Source organism: Adiantum capillus-veneris, chromosome 28 (assembly GCF_014529385.1).
Source record: "Adiantum capillus-veneris isolate H3 chromosome 28, ASM1452938v2, whole genome shotgun sequence".
NCBI lineage: Eukaryota > Viridiplantae > Streptophyta > Polypodiopsida > Polypodiales > Pteridaceae > Adiantum > Adiantum capillus-veneris.
In genome coordinates this window covers 93,093,997-93,111,579 of record NC_140958.1, presented here as the reverse complement: position 1 = coordinate 93,111,579, position 17,583 = coordinate 93,093,997, and the positions used below count along the sequence as shown (strand labels likewise).

The window sequence follows — 17,583 nt, the reverse complement described above, 5'->3', positions numbered from 1 at the left end:
TCAAAGAAAATGCTTAGCCAAAACCCAAATGTCACTCACATTTGGATACCAAAGCAAAAGACAAAGGACATACCTATGGTACAAGCAACAATGGAAATCAGACATCTGCAGGTCAACAAGAAGAACCGATATATGTGGATATAGAAGATAGACAAACCAGTGGCAAACAAGAAAGTGCCAAACCATCTACAAAGGTTGGCAGCACCAAACTACCAATGGAAAGCCAAGGCCATAAGGCCCATAGCTATCACATCCCAGCCAATTCCATCCTCAGAAACAACTACGACTACATTAACAGTGTCGACAAAGCAGTTGCCTCTGGCCAAAAAGACCATTAACACTAGGTTGGTAATGGGACACTTTTATGTCCTGGGACACTTTTATGTCCTGTTAAGTGACCATTTTCATTGAATTATGTCAAGAGTTTCAAAATGGGTTTTGAGGTGCTATTTGTCTAGAAAGTTGTCTTAGGAGCTGAAAAAAACTCGACATTTTTTTGGAATATCAATTCCATCTTTAACCTTGTCCTTGCACAACATTTCACAACCTAAACTGTGTGAAAAAACAGGTCCTGTTTTTGTCTTTTTTCAACTTTTTGCAACTATACCACTCTAGCATTCATGTTTGTGAGGTCTATAATGCTAGAGAACTATCTTTAGTAGTCCTCAACGTGTCCTAATCCTTCTAGGGAGAAATAAATGTTAAAGTTTTAAGTTATGACCAAATTACAAAAATTATCAAATCCTGTTTTTTAGCCAATTTTAGCTCTTCTATGATTTTTTTGGTGGCTTTCATGATATCCAAATGCAGTTTTGATTTTCTATGTCACATATTGTCACATAAAGCTAATATTCCTTGTGTTTTGGGGCACCTAATACCCTATTTTGCATAGTAGACAACGATGGTTGATTTTTTTAATTATAGAAGAAAACGAAACATTCTAGTATATCAAGTATAGCTTTTTCAATATTGTTAGTTTCTTGTGACAACTACACACATTTTGTAGGTAGTAACCATATCTAGTCATAAGGATCAAACTTGGCTAGATATTGAATAGTTTCTATGGGATTCTACAACTCATAATGTTGAACCCAGTTTTTTCATGTTTGCTGTATTTAGTACTTCATCTTTGTCCCCAAGATTCCCCTTGGTAAGAGATGTATTATTGTTTTGACATGCTCCATGGCTCCTTATGAACCTAAAGGACAATAGGGAACTAAGAAAACATGCATATATTATTTGTATTGAGTGTGGCTATAGAAACTTTGATGATAGGTTTGCAGAATGGTAGAAATTCAACTTTTTCGTACCTATTTCTTTTGGCAAAACAAAAAATAGTGAGTGAGAAGCAATCATATGTTCTTATCACCAACCCATTGAAGTTAACTAGGGAATTCATCTCAAGTCCTACAAAAATCCCTAATCTTATTTTTATGCAACAAAACGTAAGAAATGACTGTTTTGATGAAAATGTACTGGTCCATCAACTTTGGAGGCTTGGTGTGACCAAAAGATGAGAAATTTTACAAGTTTCTTATTTTTTCCATGTGTAGTAGGCCTGGAACTATAACCTCATGAAAGGATTTTACAAAATGAGTGGATCTACTATAGTTTTGGAGGTTTTTTTCAAAACCCTGAAAGGACACTTTTATGTCCTATTAGGTTACCAACCTAGTGTTAAACAAAGAGCAGTAGAGTTACAGCTGCTACTTGCAAAGAAAACAGAAAGCCTCGACGGCGAATGCCAATAAGCATCTTGCTTATTCCCTTCTCTTGCACAACATTAATTTTTCCATGCATTGACCGAGTATGCATAAAATAGGGCCACATTAATTGGCCAGGCATTAGCACGACTTTTTCAACCTATCCACGACACATACTTCGAGGCGAAACCTTGTCGTCCGGGAGGACTCCGACTAGGAGGGGGGGGAGGCATTCTCAATGCGGAACCAATAATAGAAAAAGCAAAAAAGGGAATGATTTTCGACTATTTTAAGGGTTGACGTTTGATTGCAAAATTTTCTGGAGTAACCCAAGTATATATGCCCTTATATAGCATGAAGCTACAGGTATATGGAGCCAAACGCTAAATTAAGCCCCTAGGTGTGTGTATATAAGTAGAAATAGCCATTTTATTGGTAAAACAGAGAAATCCGGCCATAAAAATTGCATGTGTGTGTATATAATGTGTTGCGGTGATGTTTGTGATCTATTATGAATTTTGGGGATTTTCTGGGTTTGATTTGCTATTTTCTTTTAATTTTGCTCATTTTCGGTAGAAAAACTTCAAAAATACAAAAAGCAGGAGAAAAACAGTCGTAATGAAAAACAAAAAATATGGGGATGAGCAGTGACTAAAGAACAACCTATGGTACAGTGGGGGTGCAATTATGAGGCTGAAGCGGAAAGCGTGTTTTGGTCAGGTTTTGACCGAAATGACAAATTTCTGGTAAACAAAGCAAATGGTGTCCAAATCAAGAAATTTTTGAGCCTAAACTGCATCTTGCAGAAAGATAGGAGCACATGTCAAATTTCATGAAAAATGGTTCGGGGACCTCCATTTATAAGAATTTTTCACCCCTTTTTTAGCTCATTCTCACTATTGACCTTGTGGAGAGAGCTTTTGCCACCTAGAGCGGATCGACCTTCCAGTAGCTTCTACGACGCGCACGTCTACCCGACCAGCTCCAGACATGAGAGGTAGGCTCACCACCTTGAGCTTTTCGCGCATGTTTGTCATTCTATCGCGAAAACTAGCGTGGAGGTTACACACAAAGCGAGCGGTAGAGACCTGCAAGTAGAAACGGCGGCCTAACGGCTAACCCGAAAGCAACAAGACTTCATCGGCAGCTTACCCTAATCTAAGAGACCCTTCCTGGATAGCCAAAGGCAGTGGGAAACCATCGGGAAAAACCCTAATTTCTAGAAACCCGCAAGAGGCCACCAAATGGGAAATCAGCGAAACGGCGACCAAATGCTACCAAAATTTATGGGTAGGAGCATATCGACATGCTCGACAAGTCCACACCAACAATGCTAAATCTACATGCACGGTACGAATCACTGCTAAAGATGCGGGAGACATAAGGTGAAGCAAAGGATCAAGGCCATGTCGGGGACGACATGAACGAGGGGGGGGATGTTAGAAGCTGGACACACCCCACAGCATCTAACTAATCGGCGGATTATTATTTTTTGTAATTAGTCATTCATTGAGGAAAACCCGAATTTTCACCTTGTAAATATTGGGACTTACAGAAGTTTCCAGAAGATTGCATCTCAGTTTTGATAGTTAGATGGAGTAGATGGATAATTTTGGAACTTTAGGGTTTGAGAAGTTGTAAGGTATATATATCACTTTTTGACCTTAATGAAAAAAACCTTTTTGTCATTTTAAACAAGTTTAAGTTTGTGAGTGAGCGTATTGTGTACGTGAGAGAGAGTGTGAGCTTTGTATTGACGCTACGTGTGCTACGGTGGTCGGAATTGAGTGCGGAGAAGTGCAGCGTGTTGCCCTTGACTAGAGCTACGAGCCGATACCAACATTGCGCGCACACGGTCCGGCTTTGGGAGCTCCTTCTACGAGCTTCATCGATTGTTTGGGTGAGCATACGTTATCTGATTTCGCATTGCACCATATCTACGCGTTCACATTGAGTAGAGCTACAGATTAGGACTTTAGATTTCAGAAACGAAGACCTGCAGATTTCGGCCAGACATCCTACGCGTTTCTGCACCGGGTGTTTTGGGTCGTGATTTTGGTTCATAGACCTTAGGGAGAGTGGCCTATAGGTATTAGTAGGGTCTCCTTCAAGTTCTATGGTGTTTCGAAAGTGTTCGATAGGTGTTCAATCAGGCGACCCTGGTAGTTGCTCATAGATGCTCATTGTATTTGAACCCACAAACTTTCAAGAACCTTTTCCTACCCCTTGATCGTGGGCTTGGAAGAGTGTCCTCACGATGAAATAGAAAAAATCACTATCAATGCAAACTAGGAGACGTTCTGACACCATCCTTGCCTGATCTAGCCTTGATGAGTAAGGATATCTCTATACGCACATTAAGGATTCTAAATAAAATAGCACCAAGATTCCAATGGATATGTATGTCAATACTGCATCTTTCCCACCCATCATCAATGCCATAGCTTGTTGATTATGTTTGCTCTTATGTTTTCCCGAGTGGGCCCAAGGAATATAACCACTTTCATAAATACATTGTACCCCTAATTTTTTATGCATCCTATTACCGTCATGTGACATGGCATCTCCCTCTAGCCGGATATCCCAGTTGATGGCTACAAGCAAGGGCCACTAGAAGCTCCAAGGCAAAAAAGTATGACGAGCCTAAGGAGACATAAAAACTATGACCCATCCATATAGTACATTCAATTATGAGAATCTTGTTAGAAAATTAGCACCCTTGCATATTGGCCCACGCGGATGGCTACATGAGTAAAAATTTTGGATGAGATAGAAGCGTAAGCTTCAAGAAATCTACATAGTAGATTCAATTACGGGCAAAGATGACGCACACTATATTCTAAAGCTACTTCACAAATGGGAGAGAAAGGGAAGATGCCAAAGTGCCTGCGAGACGAAGAAAGGAAAAAAGGCATTCACTACAAAGTAGCCGAGCTCAAAGCCCCAAAGTGTTATAAAAAGAACCAAGCATCTAAGGTGTGCCTCAAGTTCTTTCTCGTTCTCCCCTCTCAATTTGAAGAACTTGAGAGTTCCGGTCTATCCGCTATTTGGATTTTGCAAACATATAAAGAGTTGGGAACCTGAAAGAGTCTATCATTTTGTTGTTTTATTTGTTTCTCTTCAAAATATAAGGCACCAAATTGATTTTTTTATTAAAAAAAATACTTACGCGACTCTCAATTGCATGGTTGCATATTTAGAAGTACTTATCCCTTGGACGCGGATGGCTACAGGTAGTAAAGTTTTGAATAAGATAAGAGTGTGAGCTCCAAGAAATCTTTGCCTTTTCTCTTTTCTCTCTCTCTCTCTCTCTCTCTCTCTCTCACACACACACACACACACATAGTACACCCACACACACACACCCAAAAGGAGAGAGAGGGAGGCTCTCTACAGTATGAAAAATCCATGCCCTATGCTTTGCTTCATTTTCAAAATTACATTATTTTGATCGCGTCTAGCATGAACTTGACAATGATGCATGCAGGCTAGTTTTTCCAATACAGTTGCTTCTCGCTCCCGGCTGCTCTTAGGTCTCTTACTCTCTTGCATCATAATCCTGTCATCCTCTAAAATGAGATGGTTGCAAATGATAGAAGTGTCCACCCTTCATCTGCAAAAGCCCTACATCATTGCAACTCTACATCCTCCCAGTGCGCTTTTCTCTCTCCCGCTTTTCTATGCCATTGCTGCGTTTACAGCTCCTTGAGTATTGCAGGCAACATCACTATCAGATGCGTAGCTGCCAGCCGGCATTTTGCATGCAACATCTTGCCTATTTAAAAATGTTGAACATTTCACGCAGACACGCCTTTCTGTGTACACCCATGTACGTCTTCTGCTCTCTGCTCAACACTTTGAAAACACGACGACATGTATGTCGTAGTGGAAATACTCCTCAACACTTTGAAAACACGACGACAATTGAAACTTCAAGCATCGTCAATTGAAAGTTCATGCATCTGGAGCCTTCGTAAGTCAAATTACCTTGAAATAAATTTGAGTTGCAGACAAAGTGCCCCTAGATTATTAACAAAGGAGTGCCTTTGGATGAGAGAGAGAGAGAGAGATACTTTATATTCCTTTCTGAGTTAAAAAACATGGCCTTTTTACATAGGCCCAAAAAATCTCACCATCAACCCTCCCCTTCTCTTTAAACAGTTGGCACATGTAAAGGCGACGAGAGAGCTACACCCACAAGTGAAGAGAAAGGAAGAAAATTACAGACCGTCTGCGCGCATGTTGTAAGTGCACAAGCACCATTATTATTATTGATAAATAAATAAGCATAATTTGACATGCTAGCAGCATTGGCATACGCAACATGCAAGAAGAATGGGTGTTGGTATTTGGCAAGCGAGGATCCCGCACTTTCGGACCCACCACCAAACTTGGCATGAAGCTTACTCAAGTGAAGAAAACATGGCAAATGATCGTGTGCTTACAAATATGCATGACAAGGTTCAACTCCCTTGCATCATGGGCAGAACAAGTTAGCCTTGCATTGTGCACGAAGCCCATTGGGTGCAAGTGGAGTGGCAAATCTACAAGTACTTGCACAAACCAATGAATCCGGTTAATGTTGTAGTCAGCAAGGCAGGCGATAGTGGGATTGCAAGCCAATGGTAGTGTTGAACTTGGGAATCAAGGAAGGAATGTGGTGATATTGTGACACAAAGGTCATTGCATGCTAGAGCCAGCTGTTTCATGCAAAAAATGTGATTGAATTAGTGTTTCCAATGTATTATGACACATGTTATGGTAGATGACTTCAAAGGGCGGCAATAGAGTGCAAAGAGAGAGAGAGAGAGAGAGAGAGAGAGAGAGAGAGAGAGAGAGAGATTTTATTATCTTCATTGAAGGTCAAATATGACCTACGGGACCAAAGTAACATGTGATGCAGTATGTGTGTGGCTGATGAGTGATTCTTGATGCGCCAAAGTTATGGTGATGAGAGCCAGAATGGAGAGCCCACATTGTGGTTGGGAGAGAGAAGTGTGTAGGTCTAAGTCATGGCTAACAATGTGAGTAAAGCAAGTTTAGATGTGACCAAAAGCACACAGAGAGAGATAGAGAGAGAGAGAGAGACAGAGAGAGATAAGACAAAGAAATGAAGGTCACTGTCATTCTAGAGTGTTGTCTCTTATATTGCATGAGGTGATGGACCACCTACCGTGCTCTCAACTTGGCGGACGAGCACGATAGGTGGTCCATCACCTCATGCACCCACACGACAGGGCGAGGGGAGTTACATCGAGGCAGGGTAGCAACAACGCCTTTTTTATTATAACAAATGTGTTAGTGTATATGCAGGCAAACCTGCATGGTGTTGTGGTTACTGTGTACGCCTCATCTCTTCAAGACAAGACCTTCATTTGATCATTTTTGAATGTTGCCTTAAGCCTCGCTGTTATCCAAGAAGATTGGATAGAGGAATCTACCTAGATCCCATCTAATAAATGGAGATGGATCGTGTAGGTAGAAAGCAATATGTTTACTTTTGATGCTTTCTTTCATTTTGTATTAGTTTTGTGTATTGTGAGGTGTGGCATATCTTTGATAATATTTCTGCCACTGTAGGCGGCCATCCATCGGAGGTGGAGGGAGTCTCACTCATGCTCCAACTCATGTAGTACAAAATTCATTGTTGGTGATTTGGATCGAGGTTCTACATTCAAAAGATTCGCTAGTGGACTATGCATGCGATGTGCATCCGCTAGTCCTTTTTTAACATTCATGGCAAGTTGGCAAGGGTTTTGTCTTATGTAAGGGTAATTGTGGACAATTGAATATAGCTTACCGATTAGTGCTACATGGCAATCCAATATTGGCAAGCCCTTTTTCTTTCATTTTCTTATATTAGCTAAGCATTATTCTATGTACGTATGAGAGAGAGTTAACATGTTTGTTTTCCAATTGTATAAAGGGAGACATAGAGTAGCGGGTCACACAAAAATATTGTCCTTTCATGTAGCCCACTATGACTTTTCATGTTCATTTTCTTGTTTTAAGGTTATGATCGACTCATCATAAACCATCCTTCATGCAAAGACCTTATGCATATTTCTACCATGCCTCCTTTGTCTGGCCATGAGGGAGGCATAATTATCGATAAAGGTTATTGATCTCTATGCTTTGTTTTACCACCATATTTTTTCACATTTTTGTACCCCCATCATCATCGGCAAGCTCGCTGTAGCGGTTGTGGTTGTGGCATGTGTCTTGGCAACTACAATTTTCCTTGTCAGATACACGCTCGCCAAGCCAGAAGTTGCCACCACTAATGGAAGTATGTCTGTCCATGCAAAAGAAGCAGAGGGGTGTTTCAAGCAACAAGAAGGGCTCTTTCAACTCCTCTTTTATGAAGGAGAGGCTGACATTGACAAAGCTCGAAGAACCCAAGATGTCAAGAGCAGAGGTGTTCAACTACCTAGAGTTGGAGCAAGCAACTGGTGGCTTTGACAAGGGGGATGTGGTGGGAACATAGGGAGTTTCTCAATTGTATGAGCAGCTTCATGGCAACAACATCCATCAGTTTGGGTGGGTGAAGCGGGTAACCATTGCAGTTCAAGAAGCCCATGGATTGGAATACTTGCATGGTTATGCCTGCCCTCCAGGGTTTCACAAGGATATAGAGTCCTCAAGCATTTTTCTTGATGATGAGTGGAATGCAAGAGTGTCAAACTTTGGCTTATCTTTATTGGGTCCCATGGGCAATGAATCACCATTATTGGAGCTTCCAGTGGGCACTTTGGACTACCTAGACCTGAAGTATTGTGGGCTCTACTACTTGACAACGAAGACTGATGTCTACAGCTTTGGAATCTTGCTCTTGGAGATTATGAGCAGTCACAAAGCTATTGACATGGAGTATGATGAGGGAAACATTGTTGAGTGGAAAGTTCCTCTGCTTAAGAAAGTGCAAGTGCAATGTGTATTGGATCTGAGGCTCAAGGGACCCCCAAACTTGGATGCAGTTCACAAGATTGTTTGTGTAGTAGCACGGTGTATATAGATGAGGGATAAGGACAGCCCCTCTATGGACAAGGTTACCACCTCCTTAGAGAGGGCATGCCCTTGCTATGTTGATGGGCATATACTCAAAGTCCCAACCTTGCTTTCCCTTGGAGGTTGTCTTGTTGGGGTAAAGGCACTACACCTTTACCAAGAGCCAAACATCTGGTGTCCGTGATCACCCGCCCACCAAGTATATGTACCCTTATTCATAATATACATATGAATAAGGAGCTCCTCATACATATACTTCTTGAGGTTGCTCCTCCCCTTCCCTGCACGCACCACGCTGCACCGCACACACACGCATCCATGCACACGCGCCCTAACAAGTGGTATCAGAGCTACGGCTTGGCGGCAATGGCGATCCCTCAGCGACGATGGAGATCGACAGAGCTCTATGATTGGTAGCGTTAGATCAAGTGGTTTAGCACGGAGCCGACAAGGATCACTTGCACCCGGAGGAGATCAGGCGAATCTCGCAAACCCAACATGAACAACCCCTTTCGGGTTTGGAGAATCTCAAAGTGAATTTGGGATCACTGCAAGAAACAATGGAAAGACACAAAGAAGTTTGCAAAGTTTGCAACAGGGCAAGTGGAGATTTGATGAAGCTCGTAGGTAAAGATCAAGAGCCTGTAGGCCAAATTAGTAAAAGAAATAAGATCTGAAGCTCTGCACAGTGGAAGTCCAAAGGAATGTGTAGAATTCTGTGTTGGCTGGAGATAGAAGCAAGGTCAAATCAGATTTGCAGGATGAAGTAAGAGTCAAAAGGAAAATCAAAGCAAGTCTTGAAGGGAATCAAGCAGCTTGGTGAAAGGCAGCGAACAGGGCATCCTGGCAAGGGGGAGGCAATGACGAGGACCCTCTGGACATAAACTATCGGAAGCTAGGTTGTGGTCTTGTGGCCGTGCCACATGACAGTGACGACTTTGGTCCTAAGTCAAAGATTGATATGTTGGAACTTGCCCATCACGTCACCGATCACATCATAGTAATTGCCGATATGACCCTTGCTAGAAGAGCATCAATATAAGAATCGGTATCACAATTGTTATGTATTGCAATTTTATAGATATATCTTTGTATATTTCTTAAGAAATTGGGGTCATCTTATTCATAAAAGCTACATGTGTATTAAGAGGAGTTTTTTAAATACCCCTTGATACACGAGATATAGAAAGCTTCATAAAGATGAGCCTTCAAATTTTTGTTTTGATGGTAGAGGGGTAAAAGCATATTAACATGATATGATTTTTCTGCTAGTTAGCATACCTAAATTTTTTTGGGCGCAAGGTGAATTTTTCACAATAAGATCAAAATTTATCAAAGTTTGTACATTTGGATTCCTTTTCGGAGCTTTCTATTGATATATCATACATCATAGTAACCTTAGAGATCTAGCTAGCGTTATTGTACTAGTGAGCATATGTCCTAAAAACTACAACATCCAGGACAACAAAAAGCATGACACATTAACATGCTTTCACCCAGAGACATTTTTTTTAATGGGAGAGGCTGAGAGACCATTTGTTGGATCCATTTATTGAGGTTATTAAGAGCCTCATTTCCTCCTGTCCTTTCTCTTGAGCCAATATCACTTACCCAATCTCTCAACTGTGAGTCTGACAAAACAAGCATTTGAGCATTTTTTATTCATATAGTCTTGCATTCTTTGCATATTTAGCATCCAAGAAGAGGTTTGTGGAGGTAGGCATAGTGACCTCATGATCTCTTCTTTCTTGGCATTGTCTTGACCTTTCCAGTTGCCATAAATAATATACCTTTCTACAATATAGTAGTTTTTAAACTCAATAATTGTTTGTTCTTTTTTTTCCTCCGTTTCCCCCCCCCCCCCCCCCCCCTTCCCTCTCTCTCTCTCTCTCATGGACGGCTCTACCTTGAGGGCTCTCACATCTTGGCTTACATTAAAACAACGTGGAGTGACACATGTCATGGTGGGCCACATGGAGTGCCCATTAGTCATGAAAAGCGCCATCGCTAGGGGTGAGAGGAGTATCACTCCTAGACATTATGGAGAAGCTATTATTTTTTTTCTTTTTCTTTTTCAAATAGCAAAACTCACAATTTGTGAGTAAATTGTATTAAGCACAACATAAAATTACAAAACAACCTCAAGCTCAGGCCGAGCCTTGAGGTGCTGAAGATTACACGTTGGATGACTGTCACCTCTCATCGAGGCATATCACCACCCGCTTAAAAAAGTAGGTGAACTATAGTTCTAGGCTTTACTTATTGTAGGTTGATAGCATGGCCTTGGTAGACCTATACCAATGTTTTGAGTCTTGCTTGTGTCCGAGCATATAAATCATCACTCTGCTTTCTTGTATAATCGCTGAAAAGCTTGCCATACCAAGGTCTCCTTCAAACACATGGTGGCTCCTCGCTTGCCATACATGATGAAAGAAGAAGTACCTCACAATTTGAGTGCATATGAGAAGAGAAAGACTTCCCAGCTTCTTGCCACCAAGGAATAGATCAGTCTTAAAGAATTTGATCTGCTACCACCTTTGGACACATTTGCAGATTTTCCCTGCTAGGCCGCCTAGCATTCCATGAAAAGTTGGGCCAAATCCTCACTAGATAACCTGCACCCTATGCATCAATCTATCCCAATTCCTCTCTCCTAGATTTTTACACCCATTGGTAGAGCTCCCTACGTCACCTTCCATAAGAAAACCTTCATAAACTGAGGCCACATTGGCTTCTTGATGTACTCCATGACTTCCTCTCATTGTTCTTTTGACCATTGTCTCTTCCATAATTTGTTGAGGGAGCTAGACCAATTATTCTCGTGTATAATTACATGATGTATTCCTTTACAGTGGGGTTTCCAAAATAGGTTACTTCCTGGCCATGTCCAGGAATTCCACTCAAACCCGGATTCACAGATTGGCATCACAACGTGAAACTCTACTCCTTTCCTCTTACCCCCTTATGAACCAAGTTTAGCTGCATCTAGCATATCTTTGATCATGATAGCCCAAGCTTGGTCCTGTTTATCCAATGAGACCACAAATTTGGCGCAATGGGCCTCAACATGGGCAACTTAGCTTAGAATTTTGAGACATCCTTGATCCATTGGTCGAGCGATTGACTCCCGTCTAGCACACTGCCATGATGTGGAGGATTTCGTGTATTTTTTCCATAGAAATATTTTTAGTGGTTTTAAGAACTCTTTTCAGTGACACTTAGCCATCTTGAGAATTGGGCCGGTGCAGGTAATATAGGGGAGTATAAATGAGTTTAATTCTTTAATCCAGCTCAGGGATGGGAGAAGGGCATAGTCCCACCTTCTCATTTTTTTTTTAACTTTTTCAAGGACCCATGAAATTTTTGTTTGTGAGTTACATCCACCCCCAAGGGGGTCCCCATGAGCCTGAAGATATTCCCTTCTAAAACAATCTCACTTGACCAATCAGAAGGGTCGAAGCAGTTGTTTGTCAAGAGGGAGATTAGCCTTGAATTATCAATATTACACTTGGAACTCGAGGCCATGGAAAACATTTGAAAAATATCCAGAGAGTTTCTAAGAGACTAGGGGCATGTCTTCAAGAAGAGGAGCGAATCATCTATGAATAGTTTTTGCCAAGAGAGCTGGTCATTACCCGGTAAAGTCAAGCCTTGTAACTCCCCTCGTGTAGCACTGACTTTGAGCATTGTAATGAGAGGATGTGATCCGATGGTGAAAAGTAAGGGGGACAAGGAAAATCCTTGCTTAGTAGACCATTTGACCTCAAAGGAGCCCACCATTCTATCATTAAACAGGAGCTTTGATTGGCTGCAAGCCCCTACTGTGCGAATGAGCTTAGAGGGGCGAGGCCCAAAACCCAGAGCTTCCATGTCAGCTTCTATATATGACCATGCTATTCTGTCATAAGCCTTATCAAGGTCCAACTATACCAGTATGCACTCTTGCTTGGTAAAGGCTACGTATTTGATGGCCACCATCACTACCAAGATGTCGTCATAAATGGATCTTCCTTTAATGAACCCATGCTGATAGGGAGAGATGATCATGTTAAGTAGCGGGCTAGTCTGAGGGAAATTGCCTTGGCAATAATTTTGTAAGCTACATACATTATCGTAATAGGGTGCCAATGCTTAAGTTGAGAGCAACATACATGTTTGGGGATGGGTTTGATAATCCGTCTCTTCATGCTAGTATCCAAAAACCCTTCAAAAATGGCTTGGTTTTCCAACCACGTGACTAGGACCTTGACATCATCCTGAGATTCTCTAAAGAATTTAGTGGTCAAACCATCCCAACCAGGGGACTTCTCCTTGCCAAGAGCTTGCAATGCAAGCAAGCACTCATCTTCAAAAAAGGCCATCTCAAGATGATTGGCTTTAGGTTGGTGAATTTTCCTATCAACACTCTCAAGCAAGGTGGCTTTGGCTTTCTCCACTTCTTGAGAGTAGATCTTTGACTGGCCAATGATTTGGCTTAGATGTTCAAGCATCATCCTAGCCATTTCATCTTGGTCTTGCAAAGCGTTCCCATTCTCATCTGTGAGCAAGTGGATGAAGCCCTGATTTTTCTTGATTTTTAAGGCCCTAAATAATGTGCTTGATAGCTGCCTCTAGATGAAGGAGTGTCTCATTGGGTATCAACCTCATCCTCTTGAGGTCCTCGAGCTGTTGCTTGGCCAGGTTGGGTTTATCTTCTAGCCACCTTTTGTGTTCTTCTTTGGAGGCTAACCTAGAAGCTATTTTGGAGGTCAGATGAGGAACCTCCTCGTCAAGTTGCTTCCATTCCTCCTCTCGGGCCTTTTTCATCCGAGGGCCCTAGCTTTTGATCGCTTTCTATATACTCCGAGCAAAGAGGTCTCAACCTTTAGGGTTTCTAGCTTAATATCTTTGTTGAGTTTGCTCAAAGATTTCTTAATAATCCTTTTAAATAGAGGGTCTTTGAAAAGGTGTGCCCCAATGACAAGAAACATCTTACTCCCTCTGGGGCCTGCCCCTCCCCTTTGGCTTTTTTGAGTTTCATGTGTAAAGGTAGATGATCTGATAGGCTCTTCGTTGTCAGCACCGTCATCTCAAGGAGTGACGAGATCCAATGAGCTTGGTGAGAGCAATAGCACTTGTCGATCCAAGAAGCTATATGGGCATACTATATGCTTATGTATGTGAAGCTTGGTGTGATGTTCTAGGGACCTACTTCCCACAGGTCCACCGTAGCCCATTTCTCACAGAGTCCTCTTAGTTGTTTTAGGACTTGCCAACAGATTGACTGAGCCTATTGTATCCTTGCTCTTCTCCACCATGTTAAAGTCACCTATCAGTAGCCACACCCCTTCAATAGGGAAATCCCTAAGGTGCATCCACAATTTGGCTCTATCCTTGGCATTGTAGGGTCCATATATGTTCACAATGGTGATAGGTTGATCCACCCAAATAACTCTTGCTCCTAGGACTCTCTCAGAGGGGTGATTCAAGACCACTTTAGGCTCCAGGTCCTTGTCCACAATAGAGAGGATGCCACAGGAACCCGTCCATTCCTTCTCCATAGAACACCAACTTCTTCCCCAATGTCTATTTTCTTTTGTTGCAAGCATCCAGATGATGTTCTTTGATGGCCCAATAGTTAACTTTCTTATCCTCCTGACTTCTTCCTAGAAGAGTGCATGCTTCTTCCGAGTCTTCAATCCTTTCACGTTCCATGATTGGATAGCTAGCACTTCCACCATTGGGAGAGGGATAGATTCCTCTACCTGTAACCCCTTCCAAGTCTTTGCATCCTTGGCCTCAGGAGAATCTAGAGGTTCTTCAGAGTCAGAGGATCGCTTTTCTTGCAGCACTTCAAAGGGATTGTGAAGAGGGACAATATAAGATGCACTTTTTGTTTGGGTGGGGGGTGTGAAGAAGCCTATCCCTTTCAAGGATCCATTACCCTCCAATGATATAGATTCTCTTGCCACCGCATTGACCCTTTTGACCCTCTTCAGTCTTGGGACTTTCACAGCCAATGTAGTCGTTACTGTCATAAGCTTAGGTGTAGGTGTAGGAAAAACAAACAAATTTTCTTTGCATGGGCGTTTGCAGATTTGTGTTGTGAAGCTTTGCACCTCTACAGTCTTCTCTTGTAATTTGGTGACTTCATTGTCACAAATCATTGCCTCCTTTTCCTCCCCTATTCTTGTCCCTTCACAACTCTTCACATGTTTCTCACCCTCATCCACTGTTGTTTCCTTGGCAAGGACATGATTGAGCTCCCTTGAAATGATGGCCTAGGCTATAGGCTCCATGTTCACTTTAGTCCTCATGGTAAAATCCTTGGCAAAATGCCCAAATTTGTTAAACTCAAAGACACCCCACAGTAAGTTCCAAAACTAAGTGGAATCGTTTCAAGTCCCGCTCCAACATTGGTCACCAAGATTTTTGGTGGTGTCTTAGACACATTCCATCCTATACAAACCTGGTTAGAGGACCTGCCTAGCCCCCTCTTATTAGGAACAAACAAGGGGGTGCCCAGTTGGCTGGCAAGCAATGTGATACAATCACACAACCAGCTAGGCATGCCTGCAAACTCAACCCAGACAGGTATATCCCTTGGAGAGACTTCGTTGAGTCAAACATTGAATCCATGGTACTACACAGAAGGTGGTCTTGTTAAATATAAGGGGACCTTTATCTAGAATCTTTGAAACATCGGATGCCTTCTTGGAGGCCTTCTTGAACCCTTGGCCAGGTAAGTAGTACTTTCAATTTCTCCTCCATGCCCAAGGATTTGCGGCCCTTGAATCCATTGTATCATCTCATATCTATTGGGTATTCTCCCCCTGAAGCCAAACACAAGTATCAACTTAGCTTGCATGGCTAGTTTTTAAATAAGAGTTGGTGGAATCGCAACAATAATAGCCTCCACAACCTTCACTTGATGTGGCAGAGAATTCTTTAGAGCACTAAAGGCTCAATCCACTAGCCCATCTTCGACTAACCCACTAGCTTCTGCCTGTGAGCAAGTTCTTTTGTTACCATTAGAGTTGATAACTTGCCTGTTCACTTCCTTTAGTTCTTGCTCAAGCCGATCTTGAGACAGTCATCAGATATTCATGGCTTGCATTGCTTGATGTCACTGCAGTTGTGACCGTAGTGCAATCCTTAGAGTCAGGACCCTTTAAGATTCTTGTGAAAGATATTCTTGGTCTGAGAGCTGCAAAACCAGTTGCCACTTTGTCTCCATCCGTACAGATAGTGCCTTGAGGCTCCCCTGACTTGAGGGGTTTCACCTCGAAGTTACCCCCTTTAACATTTTGGTCGATCAATCTTCCTTTTTCTTTAGTAGAGAGGACCTTAATTGTCGACCACGCTTTATTAATCCCCGGGGTCGGACCCCTTGTCGAAGCATCCCCCGCCCTCAAGGCGTCATTCGCTGGTCGTGTTGTTGACACGTCGTCTTTGTCCATCGGGATGAATTCTTCGTTCAATATCTGTTCCTTAGCTGCAAGCACTTGTGAAACCTGGACAATATCCTCCTCTATTGGAAGAGTGTCGAGCTCGATTGTTAGCATTGCGACGAAGCGAATCCTTATGAGGATGTAAGTGAAGGCACAAAAGAGTCCGGCCCCAATGGGTACAAATGCTACTTAGGAGAACTTTAAACCAAAGGGAGTGGTTAAGGTTTGGATAGAAGGTGACCTTAACAGAGAAGGAGAATTGTGCTTAAGATAGGATAATAATGGCGATGAAGAAGTTCAAAGCCTCACCGCTTTAAGGTGTTAAATAGCCGTGCTTAAGATAGATAGGGTTTCTATATATTAATCACGTTGAAAATGTAAAAGCCTCAGCACTAATCTTAAGACTACAGCCCTTGGGGGGGGGGGGGGGGGATAAATCTACATGAAGCAATCAAGCTCCCAACAAGAAATGACTTCCCTTGTTCTTTAGAGGCGATCAAGGTCGTTAGGGGTAGATGGAAAAATTTGAAGATGCTTTCTATGTAAAGACACACGATAGAGACACAAGGAGGGGAGCAACATCAAGAAAGGAGTGCAACCACCAGGAATATATCTCATCTTAGCTCGTCATCTTGCTCAGCTCGCCATCTCTTGTAATGCACGCATCTTTCCTCCCTTGGAGAAGCAATTTTTTATTTTATTTTTTGCAAACCTCACAATTGTGAGTGATTGTATTATAATGTCACCAAGACATATACAAATCGGCCTCAAGCTCATGCCCATTCTGAAAAAACTAAACGATTGGTTTTGTAGCCTTTAGTAGGTTTTAAGTTGGAGAAGCTATCTATAATATATATGAAGCCGCTAATATGTTCAGCTTCTAACTACTTATATGTACTTGTCAACTTTTACAGAGGTTGATTATCTTGGACATCAATGGATTGCTACTGATGCGCGTGCCTCTGGGTATAGCAGACACCTTCGAGGATTTGCAAACATTTTGGATGGGTACTTCTCGAGTTGTGGTTCGTCCAGGAAAAAAAGAATTTATTGAGTTTCTTCTTCCGTGCTTCAGAGTTGCCGTATGGTCTTCAATACAAAGGCAAAACTTGTCGCCACTAGTTACAATAGTTTGCGGTGTATGCGGTGCTGATACGTCAGATTTTTCCTTTTTGTATGATCAGAGAAAATGCGTTACTGTCGAGGGCCACTACCACCCTAAAAAACCGCACTTACCTCTTTTGTACAAACCGTTCAGCCAAATCGATGTACCCTTTGATGCAAATAATACACTACTGATTGATGATACTCCTGAAAAGGGAGACCTAAATCCACCAGGAACAACTATCTCACCACCCTCTTTTGAGGGGCATACCTTTGATTTTTACCTTGAAGACATTTTGATTCCATACTTACAGAAATTGTATCTCAGTCCATTGTTC

The 17,583-nt window shown here is 42.0% G+C and overlaps 1 pseudogene; it reads left to right on the top strand.

Annotated features, from left to right (window-relative positions):
* Window positions 1–8,004: 8,004 nt before the first annotated feature.
* The window catches only part of LOC147420890 (serine/threonine-protein kinase-like protein CR4), a 116,907-nt pseudogene continuing 107,328 nt past the window's right edge, over window positions 8,005–17,583 (top strand).